General features: G+C 50.9%; 1 non-coding gene across 1 annotated transcript; it reads left to right on the top strand.

Moving 5' to 3' along the window:
* Positions 1 to 971: 971 nt before the first annotated feature.
* LOC129394343 (small nucleolar RNA U13) lies at positions 972 to 1,075 on the top strand. Its single transcript, XR_008621546.2, has one exon. It is a non-coding gene; the product is annotated as a small nucleolar RNA U13 (small nucleolar RNA).
* The last annotated feature ends 13,068 nt before the right edge of the window (positions 1,076 to 14,143 follow it).

Consider the following 14,143-nt stretch of genomic DNA (forward strand, 5'->3'; position numbering starts at 1 on the left):
GGAGTCTTGCTCTGTTGCCCAGGCTGGAGTGCAGTGGCGTGATCTCGGCTCACTGCAAGCTCCACCTCCCGGGTTCACACCATTCTCCTGCCTCAGCCTCCCAAGTAGCTGGGACTACAGGTGCCCACCACCATGCCCGGCTAATTTTTTTTTTGTATTTTTAGTAGAGATGGGGTTTCACCGTGTTAGCCAGGATGGTCTCGATCTCCTGACCTTGTGATCCGCCTGCCTCGGCCTCCCAAAGTGCTGGGATTACAGGCTTGAGCCACCGTGCCTGGCCTGCTTGTCTTATATAGTATTGACCAGTAAAATGTTTTTTTTTTTTTTTTTTGAGCCAGAGTCTCACTCTGTCACCAGGCTGGAGTGCAGTGGCGTGATCTCGGCTCACTGCAATCTCCGCCTCCTGGGTTCAAGTGATTCTTCTGCCTCAGCCTCCTGAGTAACTGGGACCACAGGCTCCCACCACCATGCCCAGGTAATTTTTGTATTTTTAGTAGAGACAGGGTTTCTTTTTTTTTTCTTTCTTTCTTTTTTTTTTTTTGGAGACGGAGTCTCGCTCTTTCACCCAGGCTGGAGCTCAGTGGCATGATCTCGGCTCACTGCAACCTCCACCTCCCAGGTTCACGCCATTCTCCTGCCTCAGCCTCCTGAGTAGCTGGGACTACAGGTGCTTGCCACCACACCCGGCTAATTTTTTGTATTTTTAGTAGAGATGGGGTTTCACCATGTTAGCCAGGATGGTCTCGATCTCCTGACCTTGTGATCCACCCACCTCAGCCTTCCAAAGTGCTGGGATTACAGGCTTGAGCCACCGCACCCGGCCCGTAGAGACAGGGTTTCACCATGTTGACCAGTATGGTCTCGATCTCCTGACCTCAGGTGATCCACCTGCCTCGGCCTCCCAAAGTGCTGGGATTACAGGAGTGAGCCACCGGGCCTGGCCAAGATGTCTTTCAAATAATTAAAGCCACATCTTTTTGTAGTTCATAAACATGATGACTGTGTTTTCATGCTCATGCGTGAGTTGCACCTCCCTCAAACCTTGTTTCGAGATTGACACATTATCTGCCTGATGTAAAAATAATGAAATCCAATATACTAAGATCAGGAGATTTCACAATAAAATCCCAATTTCTGTTTCTTTTAAAAAATCAGGCCAGTCATGATGGCTTATGCCTGGAATTCCAGCACTTTGGGAGGCCCAGGCAGAAGGATCACTTGATCCTGGAAGTTCAAGATCAGCATGGTTAACACAGGGAGACCTGGTCTCAATTTAAAAATTAGCTGGGCATGGCACTTTGGGAGACTGAGGCAGGTGGATCACCCAAGATCAGGAGTTTGAGACCAGCTTGCCCAATATGGTGAAACCTCATCTCTGTATTAAAAAAAAAAAAAAATTAGCCAGTTGTGGTAATGAGCGCCTGTAGTCCCAGCTACTCGAGAGGCTGAGGCAGGGGAATCACTGGAACCCGGGAAGTGGAGGCTGCAGTGAGCCAAGATCTCGCCATTGCACTTGAGCCTGGGTAACAGAGTGAGACTCTGTCTCAAAACAAACAAACAAACAAACAAAAACATTAGCCATAGCCCCAGTTATCTGGAGGCTGAGATGGAGGCTGAGAACCCACGAGTTCGTTCAAGGCTGCAGTGAGTTATCATTGCACTCCAGCCAGGATGACAGAGCAAGACCCTGTCTCAAAATAAAATAAATACTTTGGGAGGCCAAAGTGGGCAGATCACCTGAGGTCAGGAGTTCAAGACCAGCCAGGTCAACATGGCGAAACCTCATCTCTACTAATAAAATACAAAAATTAGCCAGGCATGGTGGTGTGTGCCTATAATCCCAGCTACCCAGGAGGCTGAGGCAGGAGAATCACTTGATCCCAGGAGGCAGAGGTTGCAGTAAGCTGAGATTGTGCCACTGCACTCCAGCCTGGGCAACAAGAGCAAAACCCCATCTCAAATAAATAAATAAATAGAAATAAATAAAATGGTTACTTTATGTTATTTCACCTCAATAATTTTAAGTAAAATAAAATTAGATAACTGATAGCCAGGCATGGTGGTGGATGTCTGTAATCCCAGCTACTTAGGAGGCTGAGGCAGGAGAATCGCTTGAATCTGAGGCAGAGGCTGCAGTGAGCCAAGATCACGCCACTGCACTCCAGCCTGGGTGACAGAGCAAGACTCCGTCTCAAAAAAAAAAAAAAAAAAATTTAGATAACTGATTAGAAGGTACTGAAGTTTGCCATCCTTTGGAAATGATCCTCTTCATTAGAAAGATGAGGATCCTGAGGCCCTACAAGGGAAGTGTCAGGTCAGTGGAAGAGACTGAAAGGGAAGTCTGGTTCCCACCCCGGCAGCACAGTCGCTGCCTCCTCTCCCCTTTACTTAGGCTATGAACTCTGGTGTGATACAGACCACAACCCGTTCACCATAGGTTACACCCCACATCTTCTGGCTCGGACCCTGGCACTTGAACTGTCAGCCTCCAAGTAGCTGGGACAATAGGCCAGCTCAACAAATGCCCCCTGCTCATTAAAATTTTTTTTGTAGAGTTGGGGTCTTGTTATGTTGCCCAGGGTGGTCTCAAATTCCTGATCTCAAGCAACTCTCGCCTTGGCCTCCCAAAGTGCTGAGATTACAGGCATGAGCCACTGTACACAGTCTTGATGTATTACCTCTTATTTTTAAAAAAATTTTTATAAAGACGAGTATCACCATGTGGTCCATGCTGGTCTCAAACTCCTGGGCTCAGGCAATCCTCCCGACTTGGCCTCCCAAAGTGCTGGGATTACTGGTGTGAGCCGTGCCTGGCTTGCTTTTTTTGTTTGTTTGTTTTTGAGATGGAGTCTCACTGTTGCTCAGGCTGGAGTGCAGTGGCGCAATCTCGGCTCACTACAACCTCTGCCACCTGAGTTCAAGGGATTCTCCCATCTCAGCCTCCCGAGTAGCTGGGATTACAGGTGTGTGCCACCACACCTGGCTTATTTTTGTATTTTTAGTAGAGATGGGGTTTCACCATGTTGGCCAGGATGGTCTTGATCTCCTGACCTCATGATCCACCTGCCTACATCTGGTTTTTTTAATTAAAAAAAATTTTTTTTAGGTACTTTTTTTCTTTTGAGATGGAGTCTCACTCTGTCACCCAGGCTGGAGTGCAATGGCACAATTGTGGCTCACTGCAACCTCCACCTCTTGGGTTCAAGCAATTCTCCTGTCTTAGCCTCCCAAGTAGCTTGGACTACAGGCATGCACCACTATGCCTGGCTAATTCTTGTATTTTTAGTAGAGATGGGGTTCCACCATGTTGGCCAGGCTGGTCTCGAACTCCTGACTTTGTGATCCACCTGCCTCAGCCTCCCAAAGTGCTGGGATTACAGGCATGAGCCACCATGCCCAGCCTAAAGTACTTTTCATTAGAGACAGTACTTTATTCAAACTGCTTCTCTTCTCGTGCTTTTGTGTCTTGAGACAGTCTGTCTGTCACCCAGGTTGGAATGCAGTGGTGTGATGACAGCTCACTGAAGCCTCGACCTTCCAGGCTCAGGTGATCCTCCCACCTCAGTCTTCTGAGTTGCTGGGACTATAGGTGTGTGCCACCATGCCTGGTGGATGTATGACTGTTTATGTAGGAACGTCTGTTAATTGTAAATTTCCTCCAAAACCACCCTGTTGTTGCAGAAATGACAGGCTGTGAGCACTGTAGCCACCTATACATTCCTTCCAGAGCACTATGCTTTTGCTCCAAGACATAAGCGGTAGGTCTTGGGGCTGTGGTGTGGAGATCTGTCATGGCGCAGCCCAAGACCATGCTTTTGTGTGTAAGTTCCTTAATAAATCACCCAAAACTGACAAACTGGATTTGTCTGCTTCCTTTTTTTTTTTTGGCTCCTTTGGCATGAGGGTCACTTGGCATATACGGCCCTTTCACGGAATGCACAGCAACTCCAACAAAGAGAGATGATTCTTTCACAGATGAAGCTGCTGAGGCTTAGAGAAGCGAGATTGTCCCAAGGGTGGCAGCTTCTAAGGGAAGGGCTGGAATGTGAACCCAGGCATCTTGACTTGAGCCTTGTCCTTTTGGCCCCTATGCCCTCCCACCTCCCAACCCAGGGGATTAGCTAAAATTTAGGAAAGCAGCTCATGTTATTTAAAGGGAGGGGAGGCCGGGCATGGTGGCTCATGCCTATAATCCCAGCACTTTGGGACGCTGAGGCGGGCAGATCACTTGAGGCCAGGAGTTCAAGACCAGTCTGGCCAACATGGTGAAAACCCATCTGTACTAAAAATATGAAAATTAGCTGGGTGTGGTGGCGAGTGTCTGTAGTCCCAGCTACTCGGGAGGCTGAGATTGCAGTGAGCTGAGATTGCACCACTGAACTCCAACCTGGGTGACAGGGCAAGACTCTGTCTATAAAATAAATAAATTATAAAATAAATAAATTAAAAAATAAATAAAATTTCAGAAAGCAGCTCACTTTATGTAAAGGGACAGGAAACAGCAACAGATGACATATATATAGGATGATTCCAGTCTAGTAATAAATATACACACACCAGAAAGAGAGGCATTAAAATGTTAACGGTAGTTAACAGCCTGGGCGACAGAGCGGAGACCCTGTCTCAAAAAAAAAAAAAAAAGTTAAGAAAAGGAGTGACAATCCACGTGTGGCCCACAAAGCTTAAAATATATACTATCTAGCCCTGGGCAGAAAAGGGTTTGACAATGCTGTTCAAAGGTCACCATTGGTAGATTGGAAACTGAAAAAGGTATATACCCTGGCATTGGACAACACAATGGCTGTGCCTCCTGCCTAAGAATGCTGAACTGGCCAAGTGAGGTACTTGGCAGCCCAGCCCTGAAATGCATAAGCTCTCCAGCCTTTTCATCACTGCTCCTCCCTGGTTCTTAACCTCTGGCCACTCGATCCTCTGGCTTCCCTTCCACCAAGCACTCGCACATTGAGTCCAGTCCCTAGCCCTCTCCTCTAGGCTGCCCCCTCTGGAAATGTAAGCAGCACCAGGTATAAGAGCCAGGCACAGGCTGCCTTGACGTGCACCTAGCCCCCTTACTTCCCCGTTGTGTGGAAGGTAAATCACTTCTCTTTGGGTCTGTCTTCCCATCTACAAGTTGGGAATGACAATAGGGTTATTCTGAGATTAAGTGAGATAAGGCAGCTAAAGCACGCAGTATGGAAGTGGTCAACATGCTGGCTCTGATGTCATCCATGACCAGACTTCGGGTAACTATTTATAAGTCATTCCCTTCAAAACCTTTCTCTCTGTTCTTTCTCTTCTGTGACAGACTAATACTTGTGCCCCTTCCCTTCATGTAGAAACAAAATGACCCAAGTTTAAATGAACATGTAACTATCCAGCTAGAGGCATTTTAGTCTCACATATAGGGTGGTAAGAAGGTGAGACTAAGTTCTGGCCAATGGGATCAGTGTAATTTCCAGGCCCTGTATTTCCGCTTCCTTTTGCATGGGCTTGAACGAGGACTTGGGGCTGGTGAGCCGCTTTAACCACACAGATGACAACCTCGGGGATGCAAGAGCAACATGACAGCGCAGCCCTGGGTCCCTAGATGATTTTGCATAACGGTTGTTGTCTAACCCTAACCCTGGACCAATCACCTCTGAACTGTCACATGAGAAATAAGCTATTTTGCTGAGTCACTGTTTGGGGCTCCTTGTGACAGAAGCTGAGTCTAGAATCTAGTTAGTGCACGTCAGAAGGCTTCTCTTCAACTTCAGTATCAGTCCGCCCTCCATATGTGCTGTTCTTGTACTTCTGAACACAAAGAATATTCCAGCTATTTCTTGAAAACAGTCATATTTGTTTATCCTCCAGTCAGGAGAATGTGTCACTCTTGACTCCTTCAACTCCCGAATCCACTGGTCACAGTAGCTTCAGTTTTTTACATCTGCACCTCTTCACTCCTCCCCCACCTCCCACCCCAGGCACCCTGACTTCAGATGGTTTTTTTTTTTTTTTTTTTGGCTTCATGCTCTTTGCTTCCAATTTCATACTCTTACACGATGATGCTTCATTCTCTTAAAATGGAATCCATTCATGTTATTTTGTTACCTTTTTTTAGAGACAGGGTCTTGCTCTATTCCCCAGGCTGGAGTGCAGTGGTATAATCATAGCTCACTGTACCCTTTACTTAAATAGACCTTAAGTTCCTGGGCTCAAGTGATCCTGCTGCCTCAGTCTCCCCAGCAGCTTGGACTACTGGCACACACAACCATGTCTGGCTAAATTTTAATTTTTTGTCGTCTCCCTCCCCCTCTCCCTCCCTCTCCCACTTTCCACAGTCTCCCTCTGATGCCAAGCCGAGGCTGGACTGTACTGCCACCATCTCGGCTCACTGCAACCTCCCTGCCTCATTCTACTGCCTCAGCCTGCCAAGTGCCTGGGATTGCAGGCACACGCCGTCTGTGTTTTTTGGTGGAGACGGGGTTTCGCCATGTTGGCCGGGCTGGTCTCCAGCTGCTGACTGCTAGTGATCCGCCAGCCTCGGCCTCCCGAGGTGCTGGGATTGCAGATGGAGTCTCGTTCACTCAGTGCTCAATGGTGCCCAGGCTGGAGTGCAGTGCCGTGAACTCGGCTCGCTACAACCTCCACCTCCCAACCGCCTGCCTTGGCCTCCCAAAGTGCCGAGATTGCAGCCTCTGCCTGGCCGCCACCCCGTCTGGGAAGTGAGGAGCGTCTCTGCCTGGCCACCCATCATCTGGGATGTGAGAAGCCCCTCTGCCTGGCTGCCCAGTCTGGAAAGTGAGGAGCGTCTCTGCCCGGCCGCCATCCCATCTACGAAGTAAGGAGCGCCTCTTCCCGGCCGCCATCCCATCTGGGAGGTGAGGAGCGTCTCTGCCAGGCTGCCCATCGTCTGAGATGTGGGGAGTGCCTCTGCCCGGCCGTGACCCCATCTGGGAGGTGAGGAGCGTCTGAGAAGTGAGGAGACCCTCTGCCTGGCGACCGCCCCGTCTAAGAAGTGAGGAGCCCCTCCGCCTGGCAGCCACCCTGTCTGGGAAGTGAAGAGCGTCTCTGCCCGGCAGCCACCCCGTCCGGGAGGTAGGTGTGGGTCAGCCCCCACCAGGCCAACCGCCCCGTCCGGGAGGGAGGTGGAGGGGGTCAGCCCCCCCACCCGGCCAGCCGCCCCGCCTGGGAGGGAGGTGGGGGGGTCAGACCCCCGCCCGGCCAGCTGCCCCGTTCGGGAGGTGAGGGGCGCCTCTGCCCGGCCGCCCCTACTGCGAAGTGAGGAGCCCCTCTGCCCGGCCGGCCACCCTGTTTGGGAGGGAGGTGGGGGGGGTCAGCCCCCCCGCCCAGCCAGCCGCCCCGTCCGGAAGGGAGGTGGGGGGGGGGTCAGCCACCCCGTCCGGCCAGCCGCCCCGTCCGGGAGGGAGGTGGGGGTCAGCCCCCACCAGGCCAGCCGCCCCGTCCGGGAGGGAGGTGGGGGGGGTCAGCCCCCCGCCCGGCCAGCCGCCCTGTCCGGGAGGTGAGGGGCGCCTCTGCCCGGCCGCCCCTACTGGGAAGTGAGGAGCCCCTCTGCCCGGCCGCCACCCCAGCTGGGAGATGTGCCCAACAGCTCATTGAGAACGGGCCATGATGACAGTGGCGGTTTTGTGGAATAGAAAGGGGGGAAAGGTGGGGAAAAGATTGAGAAATCGGATGGTTGCCGTGTCTGTGTAGAAGGAAGTAGACATGGGAGACTTTTCATTTTGTTCTGTAGTAAGAAAAATTCTTCTGCCTTGGGATCCTGTTGATCTGTGACCTTACCCCAACCCTGTGCTCTCTGAAACATGTGCTGTGTCCACTCAGGGTTAAATGGATTAAGGGTGGTGCAAGATGTGCTTTGTTAAACAGATGCTTGAAGGCAGCATGCTCCTTAAGAGTCATCACCACTCCCTAATCTCAAGTACCCAAAGACACAAACATTGCGGAAGGCCACAGGGTCCTCTGCCTAGGAAAACCAGAGACCTTTGTTCACTTGTTTATCTGCTGACCTTCCCTCCACTATTGTCCTATGACCCTGCCAAATCCACCTCTGCGAGAAACACCCAAGAATGATCAATTAAAAAAAAAAAAAGAAAAAGAAACATGGTTTCTCCATGTTGGTCAGGCTGGTCTGGAACTCCTGACTTCAGGTGATCTGCCCACCTTGGCCTCCCAAAGTGTTGGGATTACAGGCATGAGCCACTGTGCCTGGCCCCAAATGTGTTTTACATTTTCTTCCTATTTGATTCATCTTTGTCCTGCAACATATATATGCTACTTTTCCACCGATAAAAAGACAAAATGGAATTTAAATCTGGCCTGGACTTCTCAAAAAAGTCAGTGTGATGAAAACAGAAATGAGACTGGGCATGGTGGCTCATGCCTGGAATCCCAGCGCCTTCGGAGGCCAAGTCAGGAGAATCACTTGAGGCCAGGAGTTTGTGAACAGCCTGGGCAACATAGTGAGACCCCAGATCTACTAAAAATTTAAAAATTAGCTGGGCATGGTGGTGCATGCCCATATGTCTGGAGGCTGAGGCAGGAGGATCGCTTGAGCCCAGGATTTGGAGGCTGCAGTGAGCTATGATTGTGCCACTGCACTCCAGTGTGGGTGACAGAGTGAGACCCTGTCTCTAAAAAAAAAAAGAGAGACAAGATGATCAGGATGAGCACAGTGGCTCACGCCTATAATCCCAGCACTTTGGGAGGCCAAACCAGGTGGATCATATGAGGTCAGGAGTTCAAGACCAGCCTGGCCTAGATGGTGAAACCCCGTTTCTACTAAAAATACAAAACTCAGCTGGGTGTGGTGGCGCACGCCTGTGATCCCAGCTACTCGGGAGGCTGAGGCGGGACAATTGCTTGAACCTGGGAGGCAGAAGTTGCTGTGAGCAAGATTACACCACTGTGCTCCAGCCTGGGCAACAGGAATGAGACTCTGTCTCAAAAAAAAAAGGGGGGATGATCAAACACAATGCATCAACCTCCCGGAGCCGTATAAACCCTAACCCTAACCCAGGAAGCAGGCAAGCCTGTGTGTGAGTTTCCACTCTATTGCTGGTATCACTCGGCTCTGGCAACCCGGAAGGCCACCTTCCCCTGTTGTTACTGTATAAGGAGGAAGGAGCACTGGTTTGCAAGTCAGAAGGCTGGGTTGAAGCCTCTGCTCGGGTTCCTGCTGGCTGTGGGAATGTGGGGTTACCTTTCCCGGCTGGCCTCGTTTCCTTCATGTCCAATGCAGGGGTTCCAGTCACATGCATTGGGCACCATTACATGTCCAAGCTGTGCCAGGATCTAGAAAAATGGCTGGGCTCAGGCCAAGGGGCCTTCCTGTCTGGCAGTGAAAATAAGAGGAGATACCAAGGGCCCTGAGTCTGGAGGGGAAGTCATGAGCACAAGGCAGTGCCAGGGCCCGGGAGCTGCCACAGAGGAGCCCACCTTGGTGACAGACACCTGTAGACGCATCCGTGATGCCCAGTGCCCAACACAGGGAACTGGACAAACGTTTCATGCACGACTCTTTTTTCCCTTCTTGGCTACCTTGAGTACCTTGATTATAATAGTTATCCTTTTTTTCTTTTTCTTTTTTTGAGACTCTTGCTCTGTCGTCCAGGTTGGAATGCAGTGGCAAAATCTTGGCTCACTGCAATCTTCACTTCTCAGGTTCAAGTGACTCTCCTTCCTCAGCCTCCCTCGTAGCTGGGATTACCAGTGTGCACCACTAGGCTCGGCTAATTTTTGTATTTTTACTACAGATGGGGTTTCACCATGTTGGCCAGGCTGATCTTGAACTGCTGACCTCAGGTGATCTGCCCACCTGGGCCTCCCAAAGTCTTGGGATTACAGGTGTGAGCCACTGAGCCCAGCCGGATTATAATAGCCTTTTCATGCACCAGGGGCTTTATACTCATTATCTCATTTCATTCATATGAGTTGAAGTCAGCTTATCCCCCATTTCACAGATGAGGAAACCAAGGCCCAGAGAGGTTAGGAATTTGTCCAAGGTCACACAGCTAGGAAGTAGGATTCAAACCCAGACAGCCAGGCTGTAACACCTAGGCTCTTCTCAGGCTCATGCCCTTCCCAGGGGTCTGGGAAGCCCTGACCTGCAGCCTGTCACCTTTGTTTACCCCCCAGCCTCCAGGATATTATGTGTGCACCGGCGTGGGATCCTGGAACTGGCAGGAATTGTGGGTTGTGTTGGTCCCTAGACTCCCATCGCCTATATGAAATATGGTTCCTTTTGTGGCTTGGGAGGCCATGGCCAGCGCCACGATGCCATTGACTGGTGAGTGCATGCCTGGGACCAGGCTACAAAATCCCTCACACTCTGGGGTAGTCAAGGCTTATGAGGAAGTACCCAAAACTGAAGCTGGGGTTTGGTCCAGGGAGATCCCAGTGTGCAGTACTACTTTGCAGGCAGGCAGAGGCCTCTTGGATAACATGGCCAGTGAAGCCAGATCTTGGTACCAGCTGCCCCTTACCCTGGCCATGGGCTGAAAACGTTGCCTTAAAAAATTGGCCAGGAGCGGTGGCTCACTCCTGTAATCCCAGCACTTTGGGAGGCCGAGGTGGGCAGATCACTTGAGGTCAGGAGTTCAAGACCAGCCTGGCCAATATGGTGAAACCCCATCTCTACTAAAAATGCAAAAATTAGCTGTGTGTGGTGGCAGGCATCTGTAATCTCAGCTACTGGGGAGACTGAGGCAGGAGAATTGCTTGAACCCGGGAGGTGGAGTTTGCAGTGAGTTGAGATTGCACCGCTCTATTCCAACCTGGACAACAGTGCCAAACCTTGTCTCAAAAGAAAAAAATAATAATAATATAAAGTGACCAGGTGTGTTGACTCATGCCTGTAATCCCACCACTTTGGGTCGAGGCAGGAGGATCACTGGAGCCCAGGAGTTTGAAATGAGCCTAGGCAACAGAGTGAGACCCTGTCTCTATATTAAACACAAACACACACACACACACACACACACACACACACACACACACACACACACAGGCAGCCAGACTATGCACTAGGAACTGCCCTGGGAATCCCTTTGTGTTCCCACAACAATCCCATTTCACAGATGAAGAAACCTAGGCACAGAAATATTCAGTAACGTGTCCAGGTGCGGTGGCTCACACCTGTAATCCCAGTACTTTGGGAGGCTGAGGCAGGCAGATCATGAGGTCAGGAGTTCGTGACCATCCTGGCCAACATGGTGAAACCCCGTCTCTACTAAAAATACAAAAATTAGCTGTGTGTGGTGGCAGGTGCCTGTAATTCCAGCTACTCAGGAAGCTGAGGCAGGAGAATTGCTTGAACCCGGGAGGCAGAGGTTGCAATGAGCCGAGATCACACCACTGCACTCCAACCTGGGTGACAGAGCAAAACTCCTTCTGAAAAAAAAAAAAAAAAAAAAAGAAATATTAAGTAACTTGTCTGAGGCCACATAGTTACCAAGACGTGGGAGGTGGGACTTGAACCCAGGCAGTCTGGCTGCATTCATGCCTGCAGCCTCTGCACTCCTGCTACTTACTTTGTGAGAAGCTCCTGTTCTGTGGAAGGTTGTGGGCTGAGATCTTTCCATGAGCTCCACTCATTTACCCCCAAGGCTGTTCTTAAAGACGGGCATGACAGTTATGCCCATTTTACAGATGGGGCCCTGAGGCTCAAAAGGGCACGCCACTCACCCATTTCCACAAAGCTATAGTTCGTTAGCAGAGGGCAGAATTCGGCCGCCTCTCCCCTAGCTTGAACGCTGTGATTGACACAGAGGGTTTTTGTTGTCGTTGCTGTTGTTTGTTCCTTTTTCTTATTTTTGAGACAGGGTCTTGCTCTGTCATCCCAGCTGGCGTGCAGTGGTGCGATGTCAGCTCACTGCAAACTCTGCCTCCAAGATGCAAATGATTCTCGTGCCTCAGCCTCCCAAGTAGCTGGAATTACAGGTGTGCACTACCACGCCCAGCTGCTTTTGTAGAGATGGGGTTAGTAGAGATTTGTTTTATAGAGACGGGGTTTCACCATGGTCTCTACTAAACCCTGTCTCTACTAAAAATACAAAAATTACCCAGGCGTGGTGGCACATGCCTGTAGTCCCAGCTACTCAAGAGGCTGAGGCAGGAGAATCACTTGAACCTGGGAGGTGGAGGTTGCAGTGACCCAAAATCATGCACTCTAGCCTGGGGTCTCGCTTTTGCCCAGGTTAGAGTGCAGTGGCACAATCATAGTGGCTCACTGCAGCCTCAAACTCCTGGGCTGAAGGGAATCCTCCCACCTCAGCCTCCCAAGTAGCTAGGACTATAGGCATGTGCCATCCTGGCGAGTTAATTTTTTGTGTGTTTTTATTGTCTCGAGACAGAGTCTTGCTCTGTTGCTCAGGCTGGACTGCAATGGCATGATCTTGGCTCACCGCAACCTCCACCTCCTGGGTTCAAGCAATTCTCCTACCTCAGCCTCCCGAGTAGCTGGGATTACAGGTGCGTGCCACCATGCCTGGCTAATTTTGTATTTTTAGTAGAGACAGGGTTTCGCCATGTTGGTCAGGCTGCTCTCAAACTCCTGACCTCGTGATCCACCTGCCTCGGCCTCTCAAAGTGTTGGGATTACAGGCATGAGCCACTGAGCCTGGCCTGGTGAGCTAATTTTTAAATTTGTTATAGAGACAAGAGTCTCTCTTATGTTGCCCAGGCTGGTCTCGACCCCCTGGCCTCAAGTGATCCTCCCACCTCAGCCTCCCAAAGTGCTGGGATTACAGATGGGTGTCACCGCACCTGGCCTCTGAGGAGGATTTCATTATAAACCTGCCCTGAAGGGAGGGAATCCAATTTTACGAGAGGGTGTAGCCTGGTGAGGCCTGGATGACCTCCGGAGGCAGGGGCTTGTGCCTGGGCTGAGGCCTAAGGGACAATGGGCAGACATGAAGTTGCCCCAGGCAGAGGGTACAGTGTGGGCAAAGTCAGGAAGTGGCAGGGCTTGGATCACTCCAGGAAGAGAGAGGAGTCATGTGTCACAGGAGCTCGAGACCCAGAGAGTGAGGCAGGCAGGCAGGCAGGGACCAAGCTTGGGCACAGCCAGGAAGGCAGGACAGGGCATGGTGGGGCCAATGGAATCATTACCCAAGTCGGGGATTTTCAGGGAAACAGCTTAGATAAGGCCAGGCATACAGTAGCTCCCACCTGTAATCCCAGCATTTGGGGAGGCTGAGGTAGGAGGACTGCTTGAGCCTGGGAGTTCGAGACCAGCCTAGGCAACATAGTGAGACCCCCATATCCACAAAAAATTTAAAAAAGGAGTTTGTGTTCCTGTAGTAGCATACTTGGGAGGTTGAGGTGGCAGCATCACTTGAGCCCAGGAGTTCAAGGCTAAAGTGAGCTGATTGAGCCATTGCACTCCAGCCTGAGCAACAGAGAGATACGCTGTCTCAAAGGAAATACCAATTAAAAAACCAGCCGGGCATGCTGGCGTGTGCCTGTAGTCTCAGCTACTTGGGACACTGAAGTAGGAGGATCGCTTGAGCCCAGGAGTTCAAGGCTGCCATGAGCTATGATTGTGCCTCTGCAGTCCAGCCTGGGTGACAGAGAAAGACCTTGTCTCTTAAAAAAAAAAAAAAAAAAAAAAAACTTAGATAAGAGGATGCTGTGCCTCCCTGGGGGTCTTCAGTCACCCATGGTCCTGGCAAGAGAGGAGGGCCAGGAGAGAGCTTCACCCACCTGCTGTCCTGCCCATGTGACATCCGCAGGTGCTGCCATGGCCACGACTGTTCTTACACTCGAGCTGAGGAGGCCGGCTGCAGCCCCAAGACAGAGCGCTACTCCCGGCAGTGCGTCAATCAGAGCGTCCTGTGCGGTGAGTCCCCAGCACCACTATGCCACCCACCCCGAGTATCCCCTGGGCATCCTGGCATAGCCAGATGACTTCCGTGCCCCTGTTGCAATAACCACTGCTTCCAAGTCTCTATAGACCACCCCTTGGGTATATCTAATGTAAGTGATATTTATTTTATTTATTTTTTGAGTCAGAGTCTCACTCTGTCACCCAGGCTAGAGTGTGCTGATGTGATCTTGGCTCACTACAACCTCTGCCTCCTGGGTTCAAGCGATTCTCATGCCTCAGCCTCCCAAGTGGCTGGGACTACAGGCATGCACCATC

The sequence above is a fragment of the Pan paniscus genome, chromosome 18 (genome assembly GCF_029289425.2).
Source record: "Pan paniscus chromosome 18, NHGRI_mPanPan1-v2.0_pri, whole genome shotgun sequence".
Classification (NCBI taxonomy): Eukaryota; Metazoa; Chordata; class Mammalia; order Primates; family Hominidae; genus Pan; species Pan paniscus.